Below are 15230 nucleotides of genomic sequence, written 5' to 3' on the forward strand. Positions count from 1 at the left end.
GGAAGATTGAGACAGTGAAGAGTTGGAGACGACCGACTACGCCTACGAAAATCTGAAGCTTTCTCGAATTGGCCAGTTATTATCGTTGGTTTATCCAAGACTTTTCTAAGATCGCTTCTTCATTGACAAAATTGATGAGGAAGAACGCGAGGTTTATTTGGGAGAACGAGCAAGAAATTGCTTTTAAATTGTTAAAAGAAAAGTTGTGTCAAGCTCCGGTGTTGGTATTGCCGGAAGGTGCCGAAGACATGACGGTTTATTGCGATGCTTCGCTAAATGGGCTCGGATGTGTTCTAATGCAAAGAGGTAAAGTCATCGCTTATGCCTCTCGACAATTAAAGGAACACGAGACGAGATATCCGACTCATGATCTTGAGTTGGCGGCGGTTGTGCATGCATTGAAAATTTGGCGCCATTACTTGTATGGTGTCAAGAATACAATTTATTCGGATCATAAGAGCTTGAAACATCTCTTTAACCAAAGATATTTGAATTATCGTCAACGTAGGTGGATGGATGTGGTAAAAGATTATGATTGTGAAATACTTTATCATCCGGGCAAGGCGAATGTGGTCGCGGATGCGTTAAGTCGAAAGAATCATCACCCTGCGTTACGATTGGGATTGTTACGTATGATTATTACTAACGATTTTCTTGAAAAACTTGGTGTGATCCAAATAGAGGCTTACGTTCACAACAAGCATGCGGAACGAATTGTGGGGCAATCAGAGTTCATTACTATGGGCTCACGTGGTTTGTTGTCTTTTCAAGGAAGGGTGTGGGTGCCTAAGATGGGTGATTATCGACAAGTGCTACTTGATGAAGCACATAAGTCAAAGTATTCCATTCATCCGGGCGCAACAAAAATGTACCTTGATTTAAGGAAGGAGTATTGGTGGCTGGGCATGAAAAGTGATGTTGTTAAGTATGTTGAGCAATGCGTCACGTGTTTGTAAGTTAAAGCTGAACACCAAAAGCCGTATGGTAAGTTACAACCGTTAGAAATCCCGAAGTGGAAATGGGAGCACATTACCATGGATTTTATCACAAAGTTACCAAAGACGGCAAGGACCCAATTTGATTCAATTTGGGTGATAGTTGACCGATTGACAAAAAGTGCTTTGTTTCTTCCCATTCGGGAAGCGATATCGTCGGAGACCTTGGCTAAATTTGTTTATCAAGGAAGTAGTCTCTCGACATGGGGTTCCTATATCTATTATTTCAGATCGAGATACCCGTTTTACATCTCGGTTTTGGAAAAAGTTTCATGACGATATGGGTACACAATTAAAATTGAGCACGGCGTATCATCCTCAAACGGACGGTCAAACCGAACGTACGAATCAAACATTAGAGGATATGTTATGGGCGTGTATTATTGATTTCGGAGGTAGTAGGGACGAGCATTTACCCTTGGTGGAATTCTCGTACAATAATAGTTATCATACTAGTATCGGGATGCCACCATATGAGATGCTTTATGGGCGAAGATGTCGAACTCCAATTTGTTGGGGTGAAGTGGGACAAAAGAAAATCGGGAGTACCGATTTGGTTTTAGAGACGAATAGCAAGATTGATGTGATTCGGGATCATTTGAAAAAGGCGCAAGATAGACAAAAGTCGTATGCCGATAAACGTAGGCGAATGATCGAATTCCAAGAGGGCGACATGGTGATGCTTAAGGTTTCGCCATGGAAAGGCATTATTCGGTTTAGAAAACGGGGAAAGTTAGCTCCTCGGTTTATTGGGCCATTTAAAGTTTTAGCTCGTGTTGGCGAAGTTGCATATCGTTTGGAATTACCCGAAGAACTTGCTGGGATCCATAATACATTTCATGTTTTCCATCTCCGTAAGTGTCTTGCGAATGATTCTTCGTGGGTGTTATTATATGAAATTGAACTAAACAACAAGCTAGAGTATATTGAGGAGCCGGTTGCCATACTTGACGAAAAAGTGAAAAGATTGAGAAATAAAGAGGTGAGAACTTTTAAAGTTCAATGGCGGTGTAGTATAGGTTCCGAGTTTACTTGGGAGCCTGAAGAGTTTGTTCTTGTGTATCTTCCTGCTTGTCATGCGGCTTGGATTGCGAGGTCACAATCCGGTTCAAGTGAGGGAGAGTTGTAAGATCCAGTTTTTCTCTGTTGTGTTGGAAGCCGTCCAACAGGGCTGGACGCTGTCCCGTTTTGAAGGGCTGGACGCCGTCCAGAAATCTGGACGCCGTCCAGATGGCCTGACGAGCCAGCTTTGGTATTTTGATATTTAAAAGAGGTAACTTGGTAATTTCACTTTGTGAATGACTTTATGACCCTAGATCAGTTTTGGTGAGCCTCATTACTCCATTTCCATCTACTTTATCTCCCTCCACTAAATTCTAGAGAGAGAGGAAGTTCTAGAGTGAGAGAGCTCCATTAAAGGAAGAAAGAGGTTGATTCGGGTCTTAGAGCGAGTTTTAAAGTGGTTCATCTAGTCGCTAGCTACGTGGTGATTGTGTTGGTAAGTCTTAACCTTGATTTCTTTACTTTAACTAGTTTAAGGGTTAGGGTTTGGTTTAGTGTTGCACATAAAACCCATTTGATAGTGATTTGGGGGTTTTGGGTAAGTTTGGGTCATGAAGACCCAAAAGATGACTAACCTAGGGTTTTGAAATGTTAAAGTGTGTAAATGGATCTTAAAGGCTTAGTAAATCACTAGCACACTTGTAGTTAATGTTAGTGGGTGTCATTTGGGTTGTGGGTGACCCAAATGGGCGTGTTGACCTCGAAATGGGTCAAATGGGTCTTGGGCGACCTAGGTTGTTAAATGCGTATGAGAACACACTAAACTTGTGATTTTAAAGTGTTTAAGACCATATTTGACTAGTGCTAGGGTTTTGTTGGTGTTGACCCAAATCTTGGGGTTAAGGGTGCAAATGGGTTGGAATTTCACCTTGGGTCAAAATGGCACTAGAATGGTGAGTGAGTTGGTTGACCAACTTGAGTCGTGATTGATTATTGTGCTAAATGTAATAGGTACGTTACATTGAAGTTGCAAGCTCGGTTATCTTTCACAAAAGACTTTGAGGTGAGTGGAATAATTATATATGTATGTATATGATTTATTTACTTGTGGGGGGGGGGGGTAAGGGTTTAAAGTTCGTTGTTGATGATTACGTACCCTAGAGTATATTGTGGTGTTGATGAGGGTTTAAAGTTCGTTGTTGACGATACCTCATATGTGGGTTTAAAGTTCATTGTTGACGATACCACATTAATATAAATGTATGGAATTTAAGTTCGATGTTGATGATGCCATACGACTACGGTAGTGACGTTGGATGAGGGTTTAAAGTTCGTTGTTGACGATACCTCATATGTGGGTTTAAAGTTAAGTGTTGACGATACCACATTAATATAGGCGAATGGGTTTTAAGTTCGATGTTGACGATACCATTCGTTGGGCTAGCCTTAAGATCTTGAGTACTATGGATGTTGTGAACATCAATGTTATATATTCGTGTTGTAGCATATTGTATTGTTGTGTTATATGCTATTGTTATACTAGCGTGGTTTTTGGGGTTTTAGCGATATACATTTTAAAGGTATGCTAATTATGTAGCTAGTATGTATGCGAATTTGGCGTAAGTGTTTGGAAGTAAGTAAGTTATATATGTATATGTATAATTATTGCATTCACTAAGCTTTAGCTTACCCTCTCGTTGTTTACCTTTTTAGGCTCAGGCGTGGACAAAGGCAAAGGTATTCGGTTGGATTAGAGGCCTCCCGCTTATTTTGATGGGGGATGCTTTTGGGTTAGCTTTTGGAAGTTCGGCCAAGATTTGGGTAGTTTAACCCCAAACACCATGCTCTAGTGTCGTTTGGAAATTAAACTTCTATTGGTCGAAACTTGTATTTTTGATCGAAACGCGTAAGACGGGTCGATGTGGGCCCGATGTTGTAAAACTTGTTTTGATGAAGGAAACCTCTTATTTTATTATATTGTGATACGTTGTAAAAAGATTTTCGTTTAAAAATGTCGGGAAGCGGGATTTCCGCTCACGTGAGTTGGACCTGGGGGACAGCAGCTTCCAGGTAATCTGGACACCGTCCAGATATGCTAGACGCCGTCCCGGTCTTAAGTGCTGGACGCCGTCCAGATAGGCAGGTCCAGAAATTTTTTTTTTTTTTTTGGGCGTGTTTTTGGATTAGCGAAGTCGGGTTGTTACATTATATTTACATAAGTATGATAGATATATATGTGTATTATGCATTAAGAGATATAGAGGAGAGCAGATGAAACATTTGATCACCATCCTTATTTTCTTTACTTTCTTCTACTCTACTTCTTCTTCTAAATTCGGACAAACTCATCATATAACCACCCATTTAAAGATCACCAACGAGACTGCAGCTGTGTTTTCTGTTTCTATTCAAACCTTGAACAACACATCACGGATTGCAGCTGCAAGGTACCTATAACATGTTATGATTTCTGCTATCTATTGTTATTTGAAACCCACCACCTAGCACTACCCTCTTCAATCACCCAAAACACCACCATCTTTGTTACTATGATCGTTGCTACATTTCGTTTGCTATTAATCGACTAGGACCATGATCACCGAACCACCATCTCTAACCACTCACTACTACTATTGCCGTATATTTTCTATCCCGTTCGAAAACTATTAAATCATCAGACCTGTTGTTACTTCTTTTCGTAAACCACCATCAACCGCCACTCTCTTACCTCTCTCTCTTCCCAAATCTCTCTCTACGTGACACAACAAATCAACCACAACCATATTTGTTTTTGGTTTCGTCTCTGCTACTGCTGTGATGTGGGTTTCGATAAATAATCGGAAACCATTACCACCATGGGACAAACACCATAACCGCAACCCTTCCAACACCACCATCATTTTTTTTTACACTCTCGCTATATATTTTTTTTTCTTTTCTTCTTCTTTGTTCGCTACTGCTACTTGTTTGTTTCTGCTTCTGTTAGCGAAAACCACCGTCATCAAACATCATCAAAACCTGCGAAACCTGTTAATATGTTTCTGTTAAAAACGCGAAAGTAAAATTGGAAGTGAATGAACAGTATTAATAATGAAGGGATTATATTGGTGATGATTATTTATCATGATTTTGAATGATGAAGTGTTAATGATGATCTCAGTAATGAAGATGATGGTGAACTCTAGATGATAACTATGAATCGAAGAAGAAGAAGAATGAGAACCGAAACCCTTTTGATATTTTTTTTTTATTTTTATTTTCTGTCGACTATTGCTTCGTGATTTCTAGAATATCTGTTGGGCCGAAATTAAATCGGGTGTCGGGCTGTTATCTTCTACTTGGGCCATGTTTACACTGTTGGGCTAACTTGTAATTGGGTCTGCGAATTAAAGAAGGAGAGGTAGAAGCAGAAATAAAAACGTGTTAAATATATTTCGGGTATGTTATATTTCAGAATGTAACCTAACCAAACAGCTTGATGGTTAGGAGCGTTATTAGGGAACGAGAGGTCGCGGGTTCGAGTCCCGTTCCGGGCATTTATTTTTACAAGCTAACTTAAGGTAGTTTTCAATTCCAAATTTATTATTATTTTTATTATTATTATTAATCTTATTATTATCATCATTATTAGAATCATAATTATTATTATTATTAATATCATGTTTAGATTTAGATGTATTAGAAATACTATTATCATTAGTATTTTTATAAGTATTATTAATGTTATTCGATAATTACAAGTATTATTATTATTATTAAGGATATTGTTATTATAACATCATTAATACTGTTAGGATTATTATTTTCATCCTTACCAATATCGTTAAAAGAATTAATACTAAAAATGTTAGAATTATCATTGTTATTAGCATATGTATTATTAATATTACTAAGATTAAGATTATTATTATTATTATTATCAATATGGAAATAATACAAATTATTATTTTTCTTTAATATTAGTATTAATATCATTATTATTAATAGATTTCTCATTTAAAAATGATATTAGTATTACCATTAAAATGACTATTAAAAATTCTATTAAAACCATCATTATTATTATTATCCTTAACCCAGTAATATTACAATTACAATTATTAAAATTATTAGTAATATTGTTATTAGTAGTAAACTTATCATTTTAGTATTATTATTATCATTATGATTATGATTATGACTATCATTATTATTATTATTTTGAAAGTAATAAAAATATATTATTATTATCATTAATATTAGGATTGTTATCCTTTTATAAATATTAGTTTTATCAATATACTTATAATTATTAATATCATATTTATCATTATTATTGTTATAAGTATCATCATTAATATTTACTATTATTATTATGATTATCATTATCTATATTGTTATTCTTAAAGTTTACTATCATTACTATCAATTTTACTAAAGCTATCAATAAAACTATCGGTATTATTATTATAATTATTATCAATAATATTATTACTACTATCAGTATTATTGTTATTAGTATTATCATTAAGTTAACAAACAAAAGATGTTTATAAAATAGATATAGATATACAAATATATATATATATATATATATATATATATATATATATATATATATATATATATATATATATATATATATATATATACACACACATATATATAATACAAAACTTAACTATATAACTATGATTGTTTACTTAATATATATATAAAATGACATATATAGGTTAATAACATAAAAATTATATCACTAAAAATAAATACATATATATTTGTTCGATTATAAGTATATGTATTAATATATATATGAATGATATAGGTTCGTGAATCCGAGACCAACCCTGCATTGTTTAGTATCGTCGTATGAATATTTTTACTACAAAATATTAGATTGTGAGTTTCATTTGCTCCCTTTTTAAATGCTTTTGCAATATATATTACTGAGAATACATGCGTTTTTATAAATGTTTTACAAAATATACACAAGTAATCGAAACTACATTATATGTTTGAATGGATCGAAGCCGAATATGCCCCTTTTAACCTGGTAATCTAAGAATTTGGGAACAGACCCCCAAATTGACGCGAATCCTAAAGATAGATCTATCGGGCCCAACAAGCCCCAATCTGGAATTTGGAATGCTTTAGTACTTCGAAATTTATCATGTCCGATGGGTGTCCTGGAATGATGGGGATATTCTATATGCATCTTGTTAATGTCGATTATCAGGGTTCAATCCATATGAATGAATTTTAAGCACTTGCGAGTGTATGGTTATTGAATAAATGAAATATTGTGGTCTATTAAAATTATGGAAATGATTGATTATGATAAAATAATGAACTCACCAACCTTTTGGTTGACACTTGAAAGCATGTTTATTCTCAGGTATGAAAGAAATCTTCCGCTGTGCATTTGCTCATTTTAGAGATATTACTTGGAGTCATTCATGACATATTTCAAAATACGTTGCATTCGAGTCGTTGAGTTCATCAAGATTATTACTAAGTCAATTATAGTTGGATATATTATGAAATGGCATGCATATCGTCAATTTTCGATGTAAAGAAAGTTTGTCCTTTAAAAAACGAATGCAATGTTTGTAAAATGTATCATATAGAGGTCAAATACCTTGCGATGTAATCATATGTTATTGTATTCGTCCTTATGGATTAGGACGGGTCGCTTCACATTCGAAGTGAAGATTCATTCAGACATTGAATAAACAGTTAGTGGGGTGCCATTTATCAAAATAGCAGTTTCAAGAGTGAGTAGTTACATCACTCTTGGCGACCTTTCAGAAGTTTACAAAGATAGCAGTTACATCACTAAGCTGGATTAAAATTAGCCCTAGAAGACCGGCGACGAACGACGTTTCTCTACCGGCGGGACCAAACGCTATTTTCTCCCTACTTCGACTCTCAATCACTCAATATGCATCCTAATCGTAACTTTGTGTGGAAAATTGGCAACCTTAATCAATCACAGAAATCAAACCCCATCATCGATTTAGAGAAGATAACAGCCTCTTTTTTTGTAACAAACTTTCTAAATCATGTTGACAGCAAAGTCCTTTGGAAGATCTTTGAACCTATGGGAAAAATAGCTGATGCTTTCATACCTTCAAAGCTTGCAAAAACTGGCAAGCGGTTTGGTTTTGTGCGATTCCTTGGAATCAAAGACGTGGATACTTTTGCAAGATCACTATCAAACATTTGGATCGGTAACTACCATGTCTATGTGACACCTGCTAGATCTAATCGGGTTAATTCAGTCACTAATCGTAACGTAAAACAACAATTCTCCGCAAACCATATGGCTAGGGTAAACGTTTCCCAAGCAGCTTCTTTCCCTACTCCGACCGAATCTATGAAGATCAACTCTGAGTCATCTGAAGCGAAGGCCAATCCCGTAGCACACACTTCACAATCTTCATCCTCAAACAAGAAGATCTCTTTACAGGAACAGGATCTTGTTTCTTTTGAAGACGGTTCAAAAGCTTTGTTAGTAAAGACTCTTACGCAGGTTTACCAATTCACTTGAAACTGAAGAATCTAAAAAATAACATAAAAGAATGGGTTGCAGGTTGTCGATATAATGATCTCTCAAGGCTAAAGGAGATTGATTTGCTTATAAAAGAGATTGAGGATAAACTTGACAATCATTCGGTTACTGAAGAGGAGAGGCTAAATCGCTTGTCTCTTGTAAAAGAAAGGCATGTAATTTTAAAAGCTAGAGACTTGGACATTTCTCAGAAAGCGCGTACTAAGTGGGATCTTGAAGGTGATGAGAATTCAGGTTTCTTTCACTCGATTCTTAAACGTAAAAGACATACTCATTCCGTCCAGGGTATCATGTTTAATGGAGTCTGGATTACCGATCCAAACGACATTAAAAACGCTTTTCTCTTATTTTTCACATCAAAGTTTCAATCCAAAATTACTCATGCTCCTTTGCACAATCTAGAAGGAGCTTCGGTCTTATCTGAATCAGAGCACGATGGGTTAGAGTCACCGATCACTCTCGAAGAAATTAAAGAGGTCGTCTGGAATTGTGGTAGTGATAAATCTCCAGGGCCGGATGGTTATTCTTTCTCTTTCATCAAACATTTTTGGGAAATTCTCAAGAATGATATCTTCAATTTTGTAGATGATTTCATGAAATCTCGTCATTTAACTCACGGTTCTAACTCCTCGTTTATTACGCTAATCCCAAAAGTTGATAACCCGGTAAATGTCAAAGATTATCGTCCCATCTCATTAATAAGCGCCATGTACAAGATTGTGGCAAAGATTCTTGCAAATAGGCTTGCTAAGGTTATCAACCATGTTATTAGTAGTGAGCAAACTGCGTTAATTAAGGGTAGACAAATTCTCGATGGCCCTCTAATTATTAGTGAAGTCATTGATTGGATTAAGAAAAAAAAGAAAAAGCTGTTGGTTTTAAAAGTTGACTTTGAAAAGGCTTTTGATTCGGTTGATTGGAGATATCTTGATTTCATGCTTGGTCAACTTGGTTTTAGAGTTAAGTGGAGATCTTGGATTACGTGTTTATCCTCCGCTAGAACTTCTATCTTGGTTAATGGAAGTCCTACTTCGGAATTTTCGATTAAAAGCGGTTTAAGGCAGGGTGACCCGTTATCGCCATTTCTCTTTATTATTGTCATGGAAGGCTTACATCTAACCATGAAAAGTACGGTCTCGAACAACCTGATAAAGGGGGTTACCATCGGTAATCTAAATATTTCTCATTTTCTTTTTGTTGATGATGTTGCCATTATTTCTGAATGGAACTCCCAAGACTTAGATAATATTCTAATGGTGCTCGAATATTTCCACCTTGTCTCGGGTATGAGAATTAATTTACAAAAATCGAAACTGTATGGGATAGGTGTTGAGATGGACCAAGTCGATCTCATAGCGTCTAGATGTGGATGTGAAGCTGGTAATACACCACTCAAATTTCTTGGTCTTCCGATTAGCTCCAACCCTATTCGAAGGGCTCATTGGCAACACCTGACTGATAAATTTGACTCCAAACTCTCTTTATTGGCTGCTAACCTGCTTTCGATTGGAGGTAGATATATGTTGATCAAATCTGTTTTGGGTAAACTACTTATCTTTGTTTCATGCTCCTATTTCCATCATCAAATCTCTTGAAAAAAAGCGTGCTCGATTCTTTTGGGGAGGCTGTAAAGAAAAGAGAAAGATGGCGTGGATAAAATGGGAGCAAACGATAGCTTCTCTTGAAAACGGAGGTCTCGGCATTGGTAGTATCCTATCCTTTAACCTTTCACTTCTTTTGAAATGGAAATGGCGTCTGGTTCGTTGTACTAGCTCTCTTTGGGCTCGTACGCTTGTTGCTATCTATGGTATTAAGGCGGGTTTTGGAAATCGTGGTTGTAAAACTTCAGGGGTCTGGAGTAACATTGTTGCTTCTACTAAATCCCTTCATGATTCAGGAAATATTCCAGAAGATACTCTTCATCTAAAGCTCGGAAATGGTCGCAATACCAAATTTTGGAAGGACAAATGGTTGGGAAACTTCACTCTTGAAAGTAAGTTTAATCGTTTATACCGTCTTGACAACAATCCGGATTGCTTGATATGCGAAAGACTAAGCGTAGATAACCGATGGAACTGGGACTGGTCTCGAAACCCTCCAACTTCGGCAAAACCTCCTGATTTATTAACAGATCTGAGTTCGGTCTCTCTTAGCAACACTGACGACACATGGTTCTGGAATCTAGGAAATGATGGAAATTTTCACGTTTCGGATGCCCGCAAGCTGCTAGACGACCTTCATCTCCCGACATCTAGCTATCATACTCGTTGGTCCAAATTTATTCCCTTGAAGATTAATATTTTCATATGGCGTTTAATTTTGGATCGTCTTCCTTCTAGAATAAATCTTGCCTTTAAAGGGATTCGATATCAATACTATTATTTGCCCCATATGAAGTGTTGGTGGAGATTCAAGGGATAATACTTTTATCTTTTGTTATGTTGCCAACTCAATTTGGAGACGAATGAGACTTTGGACGGCCATTCCTTGGCCTGATTCATTCATCACTGTTGAAGATTTCTTTATCTGGATGGACTCGTTAAATGGTTCCTTGTCTAAGAAGACTTGCATTTATAGCATTGTAGCTGCTACCTTTTGGTGGTTATGGAGATTTAGAAACGATACACTTCATGAAAACGGCATTATTAAAGAAAGAGACTTATTTGACAACATAAGATTATCGTCCTTCGCATGGCTTCAGGCTAGATCCAAATTTGCTCCCACGTGGACCTCTTGGCTTTGTAATTCATTATAATCTTCTTTTGTTTCTTCTTTGTATTTCTTTTGTTTTTTCTTGTTTCGTTGCCTTTCCTTTCGCATTTTTTGTATTGTATTTTTGTTTTTGGCTTTAGCATCTTGCTAGCCTCTTAATATATTGTTGCTGTTCGAAAAAAAAAAGAGCGAGTACCTCCATCATGGCTCTATTACTCGAGTCAGCAGCAAGCGTCGACTTATTGGCGACTTAACTGTTGCTCAAAGAATAAATTAAATTTCAGACAGGTTTAAAACTCATGGAAATTTGATTATACCATTTTCATGGCGTCACATACCACCACCACCACCACCACCACCACCACCACCACTACTACTAGCTTAAGTCCCGGGATTTCGCGGGCACTTATGTATGGGTGTTATGAATAGTGTGATGGTTTAAGTAAAGTAGCTTTAGACATAAAGACATATTGATAATGAAATCTAAGTTTTTAAACATAGATAACAATCACCAAAGACCATTACCTCTTTTGGAAACAATTAACATGAACAACACATTTGTGTTTTTGAACGGGCCATTAGAAGCCTAACAACATTAAAAAGGCTAAACGGAACAATATTAAAGACCCGCAAATCCGTGAGACTTTTTAAGGAAATTTGATATAATAAAGTAGAAATTAGCCTTTTTCTATATGAGGATTATTATTGATTATTACACATTATAGACCTCAAAGCCAAAGCAAAAACATAAGAGAATTTCAAAGCATGGAAAGGTTCATGGGGAGGAATTGAGAAATTTCAATGTTGAGGGGATGTGAAGTCCGTGCTTTGCTTGTGTATTTCTTTGATTGTTAGGCTTAGTTCTGTTTTCGTCTTTGTTTGTTAGAGTTTAGTTATGTTAGCGAAGTGTATGTTTATGTTTTTATTTTCGTAGGTTTTGAGCTTGGTCGTTGTGATTTGTTTAGCAGACGGTCTTTGTTTCGTTTTGTTTTTGGGCTTCGATTGCCTTTATGATGTATGTTGTTCGATGATCACCTCGAGTTCTATATAAAGTTTCAGTTTTTAGAAAGGAAAAAAATTAATAAAAATAAAGGAACTCAAAGCTGAGTTAGAATTGCAAACTTATCATTACCAATGGCACTGGATATGCTTCACAAAGGTTCAAAAATTCAATATTATTGACTGGAATAATCACAAATCACCAAGGTTACATTATCAACTATCCTACGGTATATAAGTTTTCAAGTTTACTAATCTTGAAGGATGAAAATAACAATAAATATCTAAGTTTCATCTTTCACAAAGCTTTGAATAATCTACATATATCAACTCGGCTTTAGCCAATTAACCATCTTGATTACCTACTTGACTATTATGTACCCATTCAACTCTGTTTAATCCAACAAACAGAGTGAAATTATTGAGAAGGATCTCTTGGAAAAGTACCCCATCAGCACCAGGCTATTTCAGACATCTGCAAATAACAAATCGGATGATAACCACAAAATCATAATTAGAAGAACACAGGTAAGGCAGTACCATAGATGGAGAATAAATTATCTTTGAGAAGGCACAAAGTAGTTCTATCCATTTCCAACATTTGAAGACCTAACAACAACATCATTTACACAACATTAAATATTATCATCATTTACAAAACACTGAATAGTATCATCGACAAATTTTAATAATTATCAAGGAACCTGCATTTCGTTTTATATTATTGCTATACTATACTTTTAAACATTGCCCAAACATTGAGTTTGCTATTAATCAAGTATGAATTCACAATATTTGTAAGACGAGTATAAATAGTTTTGTTTACTCATTAGCATCTTTATTCGATTATCACCACGCTTATGGAGATGTGATTATTCACATCAACTGAGAAATTGTATAAATAGCTTTTTTTACTCATTAGCATCTTATAGTGGTCTTTTTGTACACGATGAAACTACGCCAGTTTTAGAACTTTCACTTGAAGAGAGCTGAAAATACATCATGTTTACCAATTACAATTATGTTGCACAGTTACCTAATTTCTTAATAAGGCTACAACTAAATTAGTCTATATATTCTCTCTTTCCGCAGATCCTTCAAAAACAACACACACCCCCTTATAAATGAGTCATGATTTGTGTAAATCGGGTCAAACGGGTTAGAAGAAAGTCTCTTAAGTGTATTCAAAATCTTACACCCTCGTAAAACGACCACAAATAAACGGGTGGATGTAATATCATTATTTCATTATTGAGCTTCAAAACAGTGTAAAAACTGAAAGATGGTAAACCCCACCCACTCAATTTGACATGTTCTTTAAATTTATCTGTTTTGACCTAAACCCATAATGACCCCTCTACACAGCCCACCCGTTTTCCCACATTGAGGAACAGCTGTTGGATAAACACATAAACAACAACAATTAACTTTATTACCTGACTATACAGTGAATTCAACAAATATACAAAACTAACATTTAAATCATATCCAGTATAGTATATAAATATAACATATGTGCAGGAACAAACCTTATTATGAAGCATAATCTGAAGTTCGTGCGGACGACCGTGAGTTGATATTAGGTCTGATGTGCAGAACACATGATTTACTTATTTTTCAGCAATATGACTCAATGAGCAAAACATTAATTTTGTATTCTCTAAAATACATTTCGAGCGACTTGTAACCCGTACAATACGTTCCACCTTTAAAAACAAATATGCTCAAATGTAAAGATTATAATATATTACCAGTAATATTCCACTGGCAATTGATACTTATAATTGAAAAACAAAAGGGTTAGATATAGAAATCAAATAAATTGCTCAAGTAATTAGACGACACATACCCAATTGATACATCAGTTGATCGTAATCTTTTGCTTTTGGGGAGGATGTTTTTTCAACGTCGATCAATTAAGAAGATTAACATATCTTCTTGTGGTATTAAGGTATGTGATGTGAAAAACGTGGTACATGAATTGTTGTACGGAAAATACTGGTTTTAAAGATTACACACTAACGGACAGTGTACCCGATCGTCAGGGCCGGTTCTGAGAATTTAAGGGCCTAGAGCGAGACGAAAAAAGGGCCCCTACGCCGCGAATTAAAGGATTTCGCTAACGACTCTCCTCAAGGTTATCGTTAACACGCTATAATATTTATACAAAACAATTATATTTTACTTTTCTAAAAAGTTACAGTAATATATTTTGCATTTATCAAATTGCCCAATACATTAAAACGTGTTTTAAAAAAAATCCTTAAATTGTTTAATACGAGTAATTATTATCGTTTTATTTCTTTAAAAAAAAGTTATTACCATTAATGTTGCAATTTTCTAAAGCTTGACCGCTAAATTAGATAATTTTTAAAGTTAATTACCATTTCTGAGAATTAAAAAAAAAAAAAAAAATCCCTCAAAAATAGTTAAGTAGAAAACTAACTATATCTTGATCAGAGGTGGCATTTGGATTCATCCTCCACCACATCAAGTTGATGTTTGATACAACAATGAGTGGGAACCATATCTTCTATATAACATGAAAAATTACAATAAACAACCTCCTGGGAATTGATACTCCTATAAATCTGTTAGTTAGAATTCCAAAATATCTCTTTTCTGGATCCCACATCGGTGCACAAAAAATAATATATATACTATAAAGTCGAAGGATTTGATTATAAGTTAAAAGAATAAACATTGGGTATTATTTATGAAGCCCTATAGTTCCTGAGATCATTTTACTTTTGGGCCGAATTTACGTGTTATTAATCCTGGGTCCCTGTGCGACTTTACGTGTTATTAATCCTGGGCCCTTAAAAATACGGGTCGCCCACTTTGCACCCCCTTTTGGTGTTATTAATCCTGGGCCCCTAAAAATACGGGTCAGTTGCCCACTTTGCACCCCCTTTGGGCCGAAAAGGACAAGAACAGGGACATTGGGCGTTATTTATGAAGCCCGATAGTTC

The 15230-nt window shown here is 35.5% G+C and overlaps 1 long non-coding RNA gene across 1 annotated transcript; it reads right to left on the minus strand.

Annotated features, from left to right (window-relative positions):
* Positions 1-12406: 12406 nt before the first annotated feature.
* On the minus strand, positions 12407-14290 carry LOC139855958 (uncharacterized). Its single transcript, XR_011761620.1, has 4 exons — positions 14108-14290; positions 13788-13964; positions 12799-12867; positions 12407-12733 (listed from the first exon to the last, which is right to left on the minus strand). It is a non-coding gene; the product is annotated as an uncharacterized lncRNA (long non-coding RNA).
* Positions 14291-15230: the final 940 nt, after the last annotated feature.

Source organism: Rutidosis leptorrhynchoides, chromosome 6 (assembly GCF_046630445.1).
Source record: "Rutidosis leptorrhynchoides isolate AG116_Rl617_1_P2 chromosome 6, CSIRO_AGI_Rlap_v1, whole genome shotgun sequence".
NCBI classification, from domain to species: Eukaryota; Viridiplantae; Streptophyta; class Magnoliopsida; order Asterales; family Asteraceae; genus Rutidosis; species Rutidosis leptorrhynchoides.